We start from the raw sequence: 12496 nt of genomic DNA, 5'->3' as shown, positions 1-12496 counted from the left end.
ACATTTAAAAAAATTGCCCTTAACTAGAGGAAGTAGTTACCAGGTATGTAAGGCAGACTCTCCCGTGCTACTCGTACTGTTTAATGCCTGAGAAGAGAAGGTGCATGCTATCATGCTTCCAGTGAGCTTTATTGGAATACCAGAAGGAATGGAGTCTGGTAAGTGACCACCAGATATAAGGCACAAGTCAGCCATGACACCTTAGCACACATAACTGCAATGGACCAAGTTTTGTAATTATGACTTTTTGCAAATTAAGCAGTAGCCAAAGTATTGTAGATGTGTAACTAATGCAGACAACCAGTATACCTGCACGGAACATCCAAACCTACCCAAACAATCAAATTTACAAATGTCCACATGAAGGCTATCAATGTATACCAATAAAACCCATCATGGAACCAACAACATCTGTTAACATTTCAAAAAATTGCCCTTAACTAGAGTAAGTAGTTACCAGGTATGTAAGGCAAACCACTCCAATAAGTAACTTGATCTCCCAAAGGAAAAGGACCACACCTATCATCAGCCACTCAAATTCCACCTAAGAACAACAGACTCATCTGTAAGCCATCTCTCCTTGCAACTTCTCATCATTGGTAGTAAGCAGTAAGCCCAGGCCCAGGAGTACTCACTGCACTGGCCACAAATCCCAGCAGGCCTTCCACTCCAAACCTCATCCATCTTGGTACTGCACTCCTTCTCACTGGTAGTAAGGAATAGGCCCAGGTGGGCTGGGGGGAGGAGTAATCACTGCACTGACCACAAATCCCAGCAGGCCTTCCACTCCAAACTCCATCCATCTGTCAGCCATCTTTCTACTGCACTCACCCTCCCTGGCAGGAAGTCATTGGTCAAGTGGTGGGGAGAGTGAGAAGTGTCACAAAAAACCACATCTAGCAGCAGGCCTTCCACTCCAAACCACATCCACCTCTGTCAGCCATCTTGCTACTGCACGCACCAGCACATGTGGTAAGCAATAAGCCAAAGTGGGCTGGATGGGAGGAGTACTCACTGCACTGACCACAAATCCGAGCAGGCCTTCCACTACTAACTACATCCTACTCTGTCAGCCATCTTGCTACTTCACTCACCCTCACTAGTAGCAAGCAATAGGTCTAGGTAGGCTGGCTGGGCTGGGTGGAAGACGTACTCACTGCATTGACCACAAATCCCAGCAGATCTTCCACACCAAACTACATCCACCTCTGGCAGCCATCTTGCTACTGCACTCACCCTCACTGGTAGTAAGCAATAGTCCCAGATGGGTTGGCTGGGCTGGGTGAGAGGAGTGCTCACTGCACTGACCACAAAGCCCAGCAGGCCTTCCACTCCAAACCTCATCCATCTTGGTACTGCACTCCTTCTCACTGGTAGTAAGGAATAGGCCCAGGTGGGCTGGGGGGAGGAGTAATCACTGCACTGACCACAAATCCCAGCAGGCCTTCCACTCCAAACTCCATCCATCTGTCAGCCATCTTTCTACTGCACTCACCCTCCCTGGCAGGAAGTCATTGGTCAAGTGGTGGGGAGAGTGAGAAGTGTCACAAAAAACCACATCTAGCAGCAGGCCTTCCACTCCAAACCACATCCACCTCTGTCAGCCATCTTGCTACTGCACGCACCAGCACATGTGGTAAGCAATAAGCCAAAGTGGGCTGGATGGGAGGAGTACTCACTGCACTGACCACAAATCCGAGCAGGCCTTCCACTACTAACTACATCCTACTCTGTCAGCCATCTTGCTACTTCACTCACCCTCACTAGTAGCAAGCAATAGGTCTAGGTAGGCTGGCTGGGCTGGGTGGAAGACGTACTCACTGCATTGACCACAAATCCCAGCAGATCTTCCACACCAAACTACATCCACCTCTGGCAGCCATCTTGCTACTGCACTCACCCTCACTGGTAGTAAGCAATAGTCCCAGATGGGTTGGCTGGGCTGGGTGAGAGGAGTGCTCACTGCACTGACCACAAAGCCCAGCAGGCCTTCCACTCCAAACCTCATCCATCTTGGTACTGCACTCCTTCTCACTGGTAGTAAGGAATAGGCCCAGGTGGGCTGGGGGGAGGAGTAATCACTGCACTGACCACAAATCCCAGCAGGCCTTCCACTCCAAACTCCATCCGTCTGTCAGCCATCTTTCTACTGCACTCACCCTCCCTGGCAGGAAGTCATTGGTCAAGTGGTGGGGAGAGTGAGAAGTGTCACAAAAAAACACATCTAGCAGCAGGCCTTCCACTCCAAACCACATCCACCTCTGTCAGCCATCTTGCTACTGCACGCACCAGCACATGTGGTAAGCAATAAGCCAAAGTGGGCTGGATGGGAGGAGTACTCACTGCACTGACCACAAATCCGAGCAGGCCTTCCACTACTAACTACATCCTACTCTGTCAGCCATCTTGCTACTTCACTCACCCTCACTAGTAGCAAGCAATAGGTCTAGGTAGGCTGGCTGGGCTGGGTGGAAGACGTACTCACTGCATTGACCACAAATCCCAGCAGATCTTCCACACCAAACTACATCCACCTCTGGCAGCCATCTTGCTACTGCACTCACCCTCACTGGTAGTAAGCAATAGTCCCAGATGGGTTGGCTGGGCTGGGTGAGAGGAGTGCTCACTGCACTGACCACAAAGCCCAGCAGGCCTTCCATTCCAAACTATATCCATCTCTGTCAGCCATTTTGCTACTGTACTCACCCTCACTGGCAGGAAGTATTTGGTCAAGTGTGGGAGAGAGGGAGGAGTGTCAGAAAAGACCACAAATCCCAAAAGGCATTTTAATACAAGCTCACAGAAACAGTCACCTGTGGTGTACATCCAAAACCATTCACCTCACATCTCACTATGGAGTATAAGGTAAAATTAATTGAGCTGTGTATACACAATGGTATGCACCTAAACAGATGCCTACTAAGGCTAATGAACCCCAGTCTCTTAGTAGAAAAGAATGAGACCTTCACTCACACCATGACTACATTATATGGGAACATACGCAAACTGTTCAGGGTTCAGGTGTTATTTCAATGTGTCTGGTGAGACATAAACTATGCACAGTACATATGAATAACAAAGAACATCAATAATAGATAAGAATTTATGTCATGCAAATATTTTAGATGTTCAGCTCACTAATCCTCAAGTGACATCTACAGTGTGTCATGTACAAGTCAATGTCAGTAGTCATGTTACAATCCAAACTGAGAACATGAACATATCAGCACAGATGTGGATCAAGACCATGCTTTTTAATATCTATAGACACCATTTGCTGTGGTGATTAATAAGTATAATTAGTATCTTATGCTGACAATACTCAGCTGGTATTTTCCTTCTCTAAAAACACTAACCAGAACTTAATCGACTTTCATGAGGATATGCTGGCTGCAGCTGACTGGATGTTGGCAAATTGCCTACAGCTTAACACCAACAAATCCGAAATCCTGTTGCTAGGAAAAGACACTCATTTATGGGCAGACCAGTGGTGGCCGGACGTGCTTGGGTCTGCCACCTTGCCCAAGGAGACTGTGAAAAACCTGAGCACCTTGTCCTTTGAAGCTCAAAGAAAAGCAGTGGCAGGTGTTTGTTTTGGGCTTCTGCACGGACTTAAGCCTCTATTATGGTTCTTTGACCCACAAACACGCCAAATCATTATCCAATCTACGATTCAGTCCAGATTGGACAATTGCAGTTCCCTGTATCTAGGTGCTAACAAATCTGGCATACAGCATTTTCAGAAGGGTTCAAAATGTGGCATCACATACTCTCTTCGCTCTCCCTAAATTTTGTTAAGTGTCGAAACTCATTTCTAAATTCCATTGGGTGTGGGTGGATAAGAGGATCCATTTCAAGACCTTGTGCATCGCCCACAAAGTCTTCACCCACCGAGTGCCTCTTATCTTGTCTGATCTTCTCTTGCCATATATACTGCGCCGGAAGCTGCGCGCTGCGGACCTGCACCTAGCATGTGTTCCCAGAGTCAAATGAGCAAGAGCTGGGGGGCGCTCTTTCAGGACGATGGCATCAGCCCTTTGGAACAACCTCCCTGCAACCATCAGGAGCATTCAGAATCAAATGGCTTTTAGAAAGGCCATAGAAACCTGTCTCTTCCCGGTCCAGCCACTGCCCCCCCCCCCCCCCATCTCCATCCTGCAATGTTGCTTCTGGGCCCTGTTGCTGGGGCAGCCATGCACTTTACAAAGCTATTAACATAACACAACATTATTAAGTTGCATTGTTTACGCCAAACGAAGGCTAACATCATTGGGATAGGTGCCAAATCATCCGTCAAAAACAGTTTTGAGACCCAGGCATTTACTCAATGTGTACCAGTTGAGGTATAATGTATAATCACAAAATTCTGTGTCAACAGTGCAATCTGAGAACACCTCGATGTAGACTAAAGAAATCAACCAGGCTCAGACTCCAACCTTGAATGAGGTCCCCGTTGAAGAAGATTCTCCTGTATCCTTTGACGAGGAGGAGGAACTTGGCCCATCAGGTTTGGCTCGGCAGACGGCACCAGCATGTCCAGCAGGATCCATTGTGGCATCTCTCACCTCAGATGCTAATACACAGCTGACCCTTACCACAGCTGACACATTCTCAACCATGGGCAACAACATCAACTCATCAACACAGTCCACTCTGGAGTTGACAAACAGAAACCCAGGCACTGAGGATCATGTATGACTTTGCAGGCACAAACCATGCCAGACCACCGGGGTAGGAGTGGTGGGAGGGTACGTGTAGATCCATGTCACTCCCATGTACTTGATGCCTTTGCATGGTATCAGGGAGCAATGAGCCAGGTTTCCGAACACCTCCAGAACACTGAACAACTGCAGTAGTCCCAAGACCAAAGACTCAAGCGCTTCAATGAGCAAATAGACCATGTCATAGGGGTCCCAAAGGAGACAGTTCCCCCCTCCAGCAGGCATTTGCACACACAACTACCCCTCCGTGTGTGATACCTCCAGCTGTGCCATCAACATCTGTGCAAGCAACAGTGTGGGGCGCTGAGTCAGGTGGAGAATCCTTAGTATCCCAGGAGCATGCAGTTATCCCTCTCCACAAACGTGAGTTGGGTCGTTCAAAGAAAGATAAGGGGGGGTCTGATGGCAATGCACAACCCCTAACCAGTAAAAGAAGGTGCTCCTGATATCCTCCTTTGTGCACTAACCATTAACTTTGTTGACCATTCATCCCAAATGTTACACATCAGATGGAAGTACACTGTTGAACTTTGGACTCTGATAACTGTGGCTATGCCTTTTTGGATTTCACCCAACAACACTATCAACTTCTCAAATGTTATTTTTTGTTAACACTGATCCATCTTGTGTGTCATCACCTATTCACCATGTTTCCAAATAAATACACTTTGCACATCAATTCCAGCTCAAGTTGTGCCTTTGACATCTATCTCAAATTGTTGCGAGATCATGTGAGCACTCTGATGAAAGAGTAATCAACCTAGGTCAACAAGTACATGTACATTGGAACTTAAGTGGCACAAAGTCAATCATTCAAGGCACCACCAGATAGTCATACAGATTCAGTGTATAATACAAACTTCAGTCTATGTTACATATTCACAGATAGTCATTTGTATGAACAATCATCACAAATTGACACCCAACTCAACAATCTATGCCACAAAACTAGTTTGCGATGTTCCAGCATCTAGACAGAAAATTTGAAGGAGCTACATCAGGCAATGCAAAGTCCAATTCAATACACACATTTTATTTTCTGTGAACACCTGGTAGCAGATCACAAACACCATAAATGCCATACACAATCAGTGGACAAAAGAAAAACACACAGGGCTGTACTACTGGCCAGTGTCAACAGGTCCCATTACAACATGCTTTGCTGCATCTTTAGGTAGGTCACAAGCATATGTCAATTGTGTGGCACTCCCTCAGTGCACCCACCCCCCCAACACATTGGGGGCCCGCAATGGCCCCCCGTAACATGTCTCTGCATGCTTTTCCATGGTGGTTCAACCGCTGCGGAAAGACTGGCTACCTCCGGCATCATAATCGTGCCGGCGGTGGTTGGCCCTGATCCGCAACAATTGTAGTGGTCCAGCTCCGCTCACCAGAAAAAGCGGGCGGACTGTAACGGGCGGAAAAGTGGTGCGTGGAAAATCACAATGTCGGGGTCGCGACCGCGATGCTAATCGGACCGGCGGTGTTCAGGGTTTTCATCGCGGGCGGATGGTTGCCGCCGGACCGGCTGCTGGTATCCGCCCGCCATCCTAATAGACCCCTTGGTCTTTTGATCGACTATATTGTTAATAGTGAATAGTACTTTTATATTGAATAAATACGTGTTTTGTTTGTAAGATGTAATTTTTATTTTAAGTAATGAATTGTGTTCTGTTTGCATTGATTTGTTATTTAATTGTGAATGCTACTATGCTACTATGATGACATTTTATTATTTTAATTTCATTTTGGGTATTGGTAAAATATCTTTTTGTTTAAGGTCTATTTAAAATGTGAGCAGTACAGCTATTTAAAAAAAAAGTGTTTTATATTATGTAATATTTAATGTCAGTCCAAGGAATGGCATCTAGTCTATGTTTATTTTAGTGAAGAAGAATTCCCAGAATGCACTGACATAAATTATAATTATAAATTATTTCACAGGAATTTATAGAGCTTACAATTTTCTTTGTAGGCTTGGTTTGTATGTGGAAGTTGTTGACTTTGTTTTGTTTTAATTTATTTATTTGTTTTTTGCACAATAATAAATAAAAATAATTCCCCCCCCACCTCCCAAGCAGACAATTCCCATAAATACAGCCAACCCATAAAGCAGTTGACAGTACATAGTTCTATAAAGTCTGTCAAATACATACTTCTATAAACAACAACAGTATATAAAAGAAAGAAAAGATAAAAACTCTTAGACAAGTACGTACATAAATATATCGAAGGCAGAAAGGTGCATATCTGAACTGTGAGTCCCACACTGCATGGTCAGGTCGATATTCCCCTGTTACTCCTAGTAGCACTTATCAGTTCCCAATAGTTGAGGGGAAGCCAGACTTTACACAATTTTTCGTGGGCCTTCTTACTTTTCGGGAATATATTACCCTTTCCAAATACCAGACCCATAATAGGCATGCAAGCCATTGATGGAATACCGAAGGGGAGTGGTCAAGCCAAGCTGTTGTCAGACATAACCGTTAAACGACCATAGCAACAAACATAAAGGGATGAGTATTAGGTGGAACTACCTCATTATCAACCCTAGTAGCATTAGCCAATGGGACAGAGTTGTATCTATCCCTAGTTTATTTGCCAAAAAATCAATAATCACAGCTTTAAGACTGCCTAAAGCTGGGCAGGTGACCAACATGTAAACTATATCTACCCCATATTCCTTACATCTTGGACATCTTGTCTCTGTGATCCCTCCCCATTTAGCAATTTTCCTAGGGGTTATGTACAGGTGAATTTTTTTTTAAAATGTTGAGTCTGTAAATTACTGAGATTAAAAACATCTGAGCACCTTCTAGCGACTTAGCCAGGTCGCAAGATTGATCGTTAGTCTTATCTACCCAGCCCGTTGAATGTTTAACCAGATCGTCCTGCATTGTTTTATTCAAGACTCTATATAAGGCCCCTATCACGGTGTTATCAGCAATCATCAACTCAATAGCCTCTATCTTATCAAATCCCATCATACCACCCTTCTTCCTTAAAAAATCCCTGATGGGTTTGCCCAGAAGTCATTTTCCAAAAAGATCAGCTTCCTTTTGTTTTCTCACACTTAAGTCTTTGTTTGCGTGTGTACTTACCTCACCCCCTCTCTTCCCTCACCAAACCCAAACATCCTGACCCTACCCTCCACCTCTCCACCCAAACCCAAAATGGAGCAGTGAGTTGTGTGAGACCCTGGGGATGGCTCCTACTAAGGTGCCATACCCACTGGTGGTGGCTCCTACTAAGGTGCCATACCCACTCACCTACAACTCCTGTGATTGTGAAAAAAGGGAAGAAACAAAATGGCAAGAAAGAACATCTTTCCAATAAATCCTGTCACCTATAATTAATCCAAGAGAGTCAAAAGGCACATCCAAATCACCATCTGACTTTAGTCAGTGTTACCCCCTTTGGGGCCCTCTTGGCCGGCTAGGATCTTTTTCTCTCTGCTTTTATTTCTGACGTAAATAAACAGGTTCTGCCATTGAAGACTACCTTCAATCTGGCAGGATTAAGCAGAGACACTTGGCAGCCAGCTCCTTGTAGTGGAGGACACATCTGCCGTACCCAGTACGCTGTGAAGCTGACTTTAAGATTGGTGGAATTACAGGCTGTTTCGATTCTACCTATGTATGCATGCTGGAATCAACCCGTAAAACCCTCCGTAACCTCGGCTTCTCTTCCGGGGCTCCTCCTATCGACCTCAATTTGGCATCCGTATTGGTTTCCTTGCCTTTTTTGCCATCCTTGGATCAGCACATTGAAGGGGGAGCTACCAGCGGTGCTTCCCTCCGGTCTTTCTTCTCTTTCACTGCTTTATTTGTGTGAGCCAGCATTGTATAATCCTTACAGTTACTCCACGGCGTAAACCCAAGGCCAAACCGATCAGCCTTGCCATTATGAGCACGATCCCTCGCCGAACTCACCTCAAACGGCCCAGCAGCATGCAGAGCCTGCCAAAAGAGATCCTCTGAATGCCAGATCACTTCAGGAAAGTGAGGACACAGCCAATCTTTTCAGTCCTTCTGGAGAGCCATCTCTTAGCGCCCTAATCACTGGAGCTGTCTAGGCTGAGTAACACTGTATTCTAAGCAGCCGCTATCTTGCTCCCCTGAAGTCTCACCTTCCCAGAAGTTGTTGGTTTATATTGTGGTTTGCAGCGTAGGCAAGATTAATGAGCCAACCGTTAATTGAGGGCAAGAGACTGCTTTTTACATAAATCTAGCTACTGCGTTTATTTTAGAAAATCGCTATGAGTAAAGAATAAGGGGACCTTTTGGTATTGGGCATCGATAGTATATAATTAGCTACAGGGTGGGGGGCATAACGTAAAAGCTTGACCCTTAGCCTAATGCTACATTGTGTCAAGTTTAGTAGGTTGTTAGTTGTGCAGAATGCAATTATTCTTCTGTCATCAATAAGATTGTCATAAAGAATAAACTCTTTTCAAAGGTGGGTTGGAAGGTCTATATATGGGAATGTATTAGGTGAAGGTGTAGTTTGTGTCTCAGCCCTCAATTTCCTACTTATTGTGCTCTCTAATTATGAAATAGAAGGTGCATGTCCTGCAACTTGTGGTGGGATATTTTGGTCATATTAGGGGAAAAGAAACTTATGGATTTCTTTAGGTCCAGCACTATATTCATAATTTCATTTTCATCCATTGAGGTGGATGGTTGTGCTCTTTTATTTTTTCCATATTGTTGTATACATACAGCCATAGCGCCAATGTGAGTAATATTTTGCACATACCTATTATATGCGTGCATTTCCTTTTCACATGTATATACCATATATGTTAATAAAGCTTTGAGTGTCTGGGATGTTGTGAAGGTGGCTGGGTTAGACATTATGGGTTCTGTGAATGATATTCCATTGATTGTAATGGTATGTTTTAAATAATGTAACAAACTCATCTTTTAAACATTCAATCATTTTTACAGACATTTGTTCATGCTTACATCTTCTTTGCCTTTTTTAGATATAAAATATTCAGTCTTCTTTAGCAGTGTTAGGACATTTTCGGTACCTCTTTATGAGTTTTCTGGATTTCATTTTCAGGTATAAGTATTCTAAATATAATGAGTAGATTGAATTTATGATTTATATGTGTTTTATTGCGGTAAAGCACCTTACAACGACTTGCGGAGGGAGGGAGAAGGTGTTGGATTTAAAATCCAACACCTTCCCTAAAGTCCGCACAGACTGGAGTTGGAATAGAAATATTTACTATTCCAACATCAAGCGCCACCCTCCGCAAGTCGTTGTAACGACTTGCGGAGTAATGGTATGCGTTGTCACAACGCGGTCGTTGTTACGACTGCGTTGTGACAGCATGCGGATTCATTACATGCGGAGTGAAGAGGCATATTCGTTTTATTGCATCTAATGTATTGCTTTCGGTTTTGTCTTTTAAAAATATGTTTAACATTTCTTTAAAAAATAAATGCAGTTGGTGGTTTACTCAGGCAGAGTGTCTCTTGTGTCTGTTCTCAGGTATCTGTGCAGTCGTTTGACTGTTTGGTCTCTCTTCTTTTTATATCCATGAATAATTAGTTGGGGATTTCTATTTGTTAACTGTTGTACTTTTGAATTAGATTGGTTAATGTTTTAGTTTAGATTTTTTGTGAATTTCCCTTATTAGGTCATTTTTAAATAATGTACGTTCATACGTTTGTTTACATGTTATTTTAATACACAGTCAGGTGTGTATCCATTCACTTATGAGTTTTAAAAACATTTTTTTAAAATCTATAACAATATTTTGGAAACGCCTACTTATTTTATTTTTCAGTTTACCCCCTATTTGTAATCATATTTTTGGTCAATGTTGTTTTTTTAATCATGGTTTATATGTCGGTATTTGTGTTGTCACAATTATGTTAATTGACATACTTTGTACTAAAAGCAGACATTTTTGGAGTCTGTATTTTATATCACAATTGTTAATTGTCTATGTTGTGAGATACATCTGTGGCATACATGTATCAATTTTATTTCAATAAGAGTTTTGTTTTGGCCCTAAATGTCACTGCTGATACAACCAGTAATGTGCATCTGATTGCTCTCCTGTGGTTATAAGGGCAGCCCTTGACATGCTACTTCAGGGGGGCAGTACTAACAGTCTTACTTGGCATCATACCAGAACGTTTGCCATGTACTGCACTGCACGGTCAGCAAGCAGACAGCTTTTGTTTTAATTTTCTGCTGCAAACTCCAACTGTGAGATGTTTTCCAAGCGTGTCTGTGCTGACAGGCTTTCTCGAGTGTTTTGTTGCAATCCTCTCAGCCGTCCAACAACTGATCATGATAAATGGGCAAAGAAAAGCTGTTTCGAAAATAGATTTTTGAGTTAAATATTTATGAGCCAGCTAAAAGTGGCAGTGATCTGTTATACAAGGTTTATTCACCTATAAATCACACCATCAGCTTCGTATAAAAGAACATACCATTATGTTGAATAAGGACAAAATCAGTGTTAAGTTAAATTTGCTTGCAGAGTTACTCCAGAGACCCTTATTTTATGAAGATGCAATTTAACTACTTAAATGCATATTTACAATTATTTAATGCAGCGCAGCGTGAAAGGGAAGGGAAGGAATGCACCATATTTAACATGATGGCACATTCCTGTCTTTTCCTTGCAGGGCCACGCAAGGTGGCTTTGCATGGCTTGGTAAATCTGACTTAGCAGTGTCAACCTTACGCCCCTTTGTGTGGTGCAAGGGGGACGCAACTCGTTGATAAATATGCCTCATAGATTTTTCTTAAAGACAGTGGGCCAGATGTATCAACATTCCCTTTTGCGATTTCTAAATAGCGATTTTTAAGGAATCGCTATTTAGAAATCGCAAAATGGTATGTATGTAGAAATTCGCTTTTTTTTTGCGATTTCTTAAAATTCCTTAATTGCGATTAGCAAATTCCTAATCGCAATTAAGGAATAATTTCCCATTCATTTCTATGGGCCAGGAGGCCCATAGGAATGAATGTGAAATTATTCTCAATTTGCGATTCGCAATTTGCTAATCGCAAATTGAGAATAATTTCAAGGGTGCAGGGGTGTCTCAAGAACACCCTGCTGCACCCCTGAAAATGACATGTGTGCGCATATCGCGCACATACATTTCCTAAGGGCATGTATGAGCGTCACATGGCACCTTTACAAATTGCATAAAGTGCATTTGTAAAAGAAATCGCAAATTACCACCAACTACAAGTTGGTGGTAATTTGCGATTTCTTAGCCTAAATTCGCAATTCTTCTACGGTTGATACATTGCATTTAAGAAATTGCAATTTGCGATTTCTTAAATGCTTACGCAATATTAAGGAATCGCAAAATTTGCGATTCCTTAATATTGCGAGGCTTTTTGCATGATACATACCAGTTCCCGTTTTTTTGTCGCAAACGCTGCTATTTTGCGATTCGCAGCATTTGCGACAAAAAAAACCGCTTGATACATCTGCCCCAGTGTATCAAAAAGATTTGGGCAATAACTCATTGTGTGCAAACTACCATAAGCCCATACATGATTTTGATGCACAAGCAAGTTAAATATGATAAGCTTGGCAATAAATAAGTGGAGTAATATAATGAAAATACTTTTGGTACCATATTAAATTGGGGAAATCTCTTCTATCAAAGATGTAACATCCAAGAACACCTGGAATTCAGGAAGGTAGTAAACACGGGGCTCTTTCAAACAGACAATGGAAGATACATATTACCAAAAGACAGAACTATTACTCTTCGCCATGAGGGTATGAT

The sequence above is a fragment of the Lissotriton helveticus genome, chromosome 6 (assembly GCF_964261635.1).
Source record: "Lissotriton helveticus chromosome 6, aLisHel1.1, whole genome shotgun sequence".
Classification (NCBI taxonomy): Eukaryota; Metazoa; Chordata; class Amphibia; order Caudata; family Salamandridae; genus Lissotriton; species Lissotriton helveticus.
Note: the sequence above shows the minus strand (reverse complement) of the source record.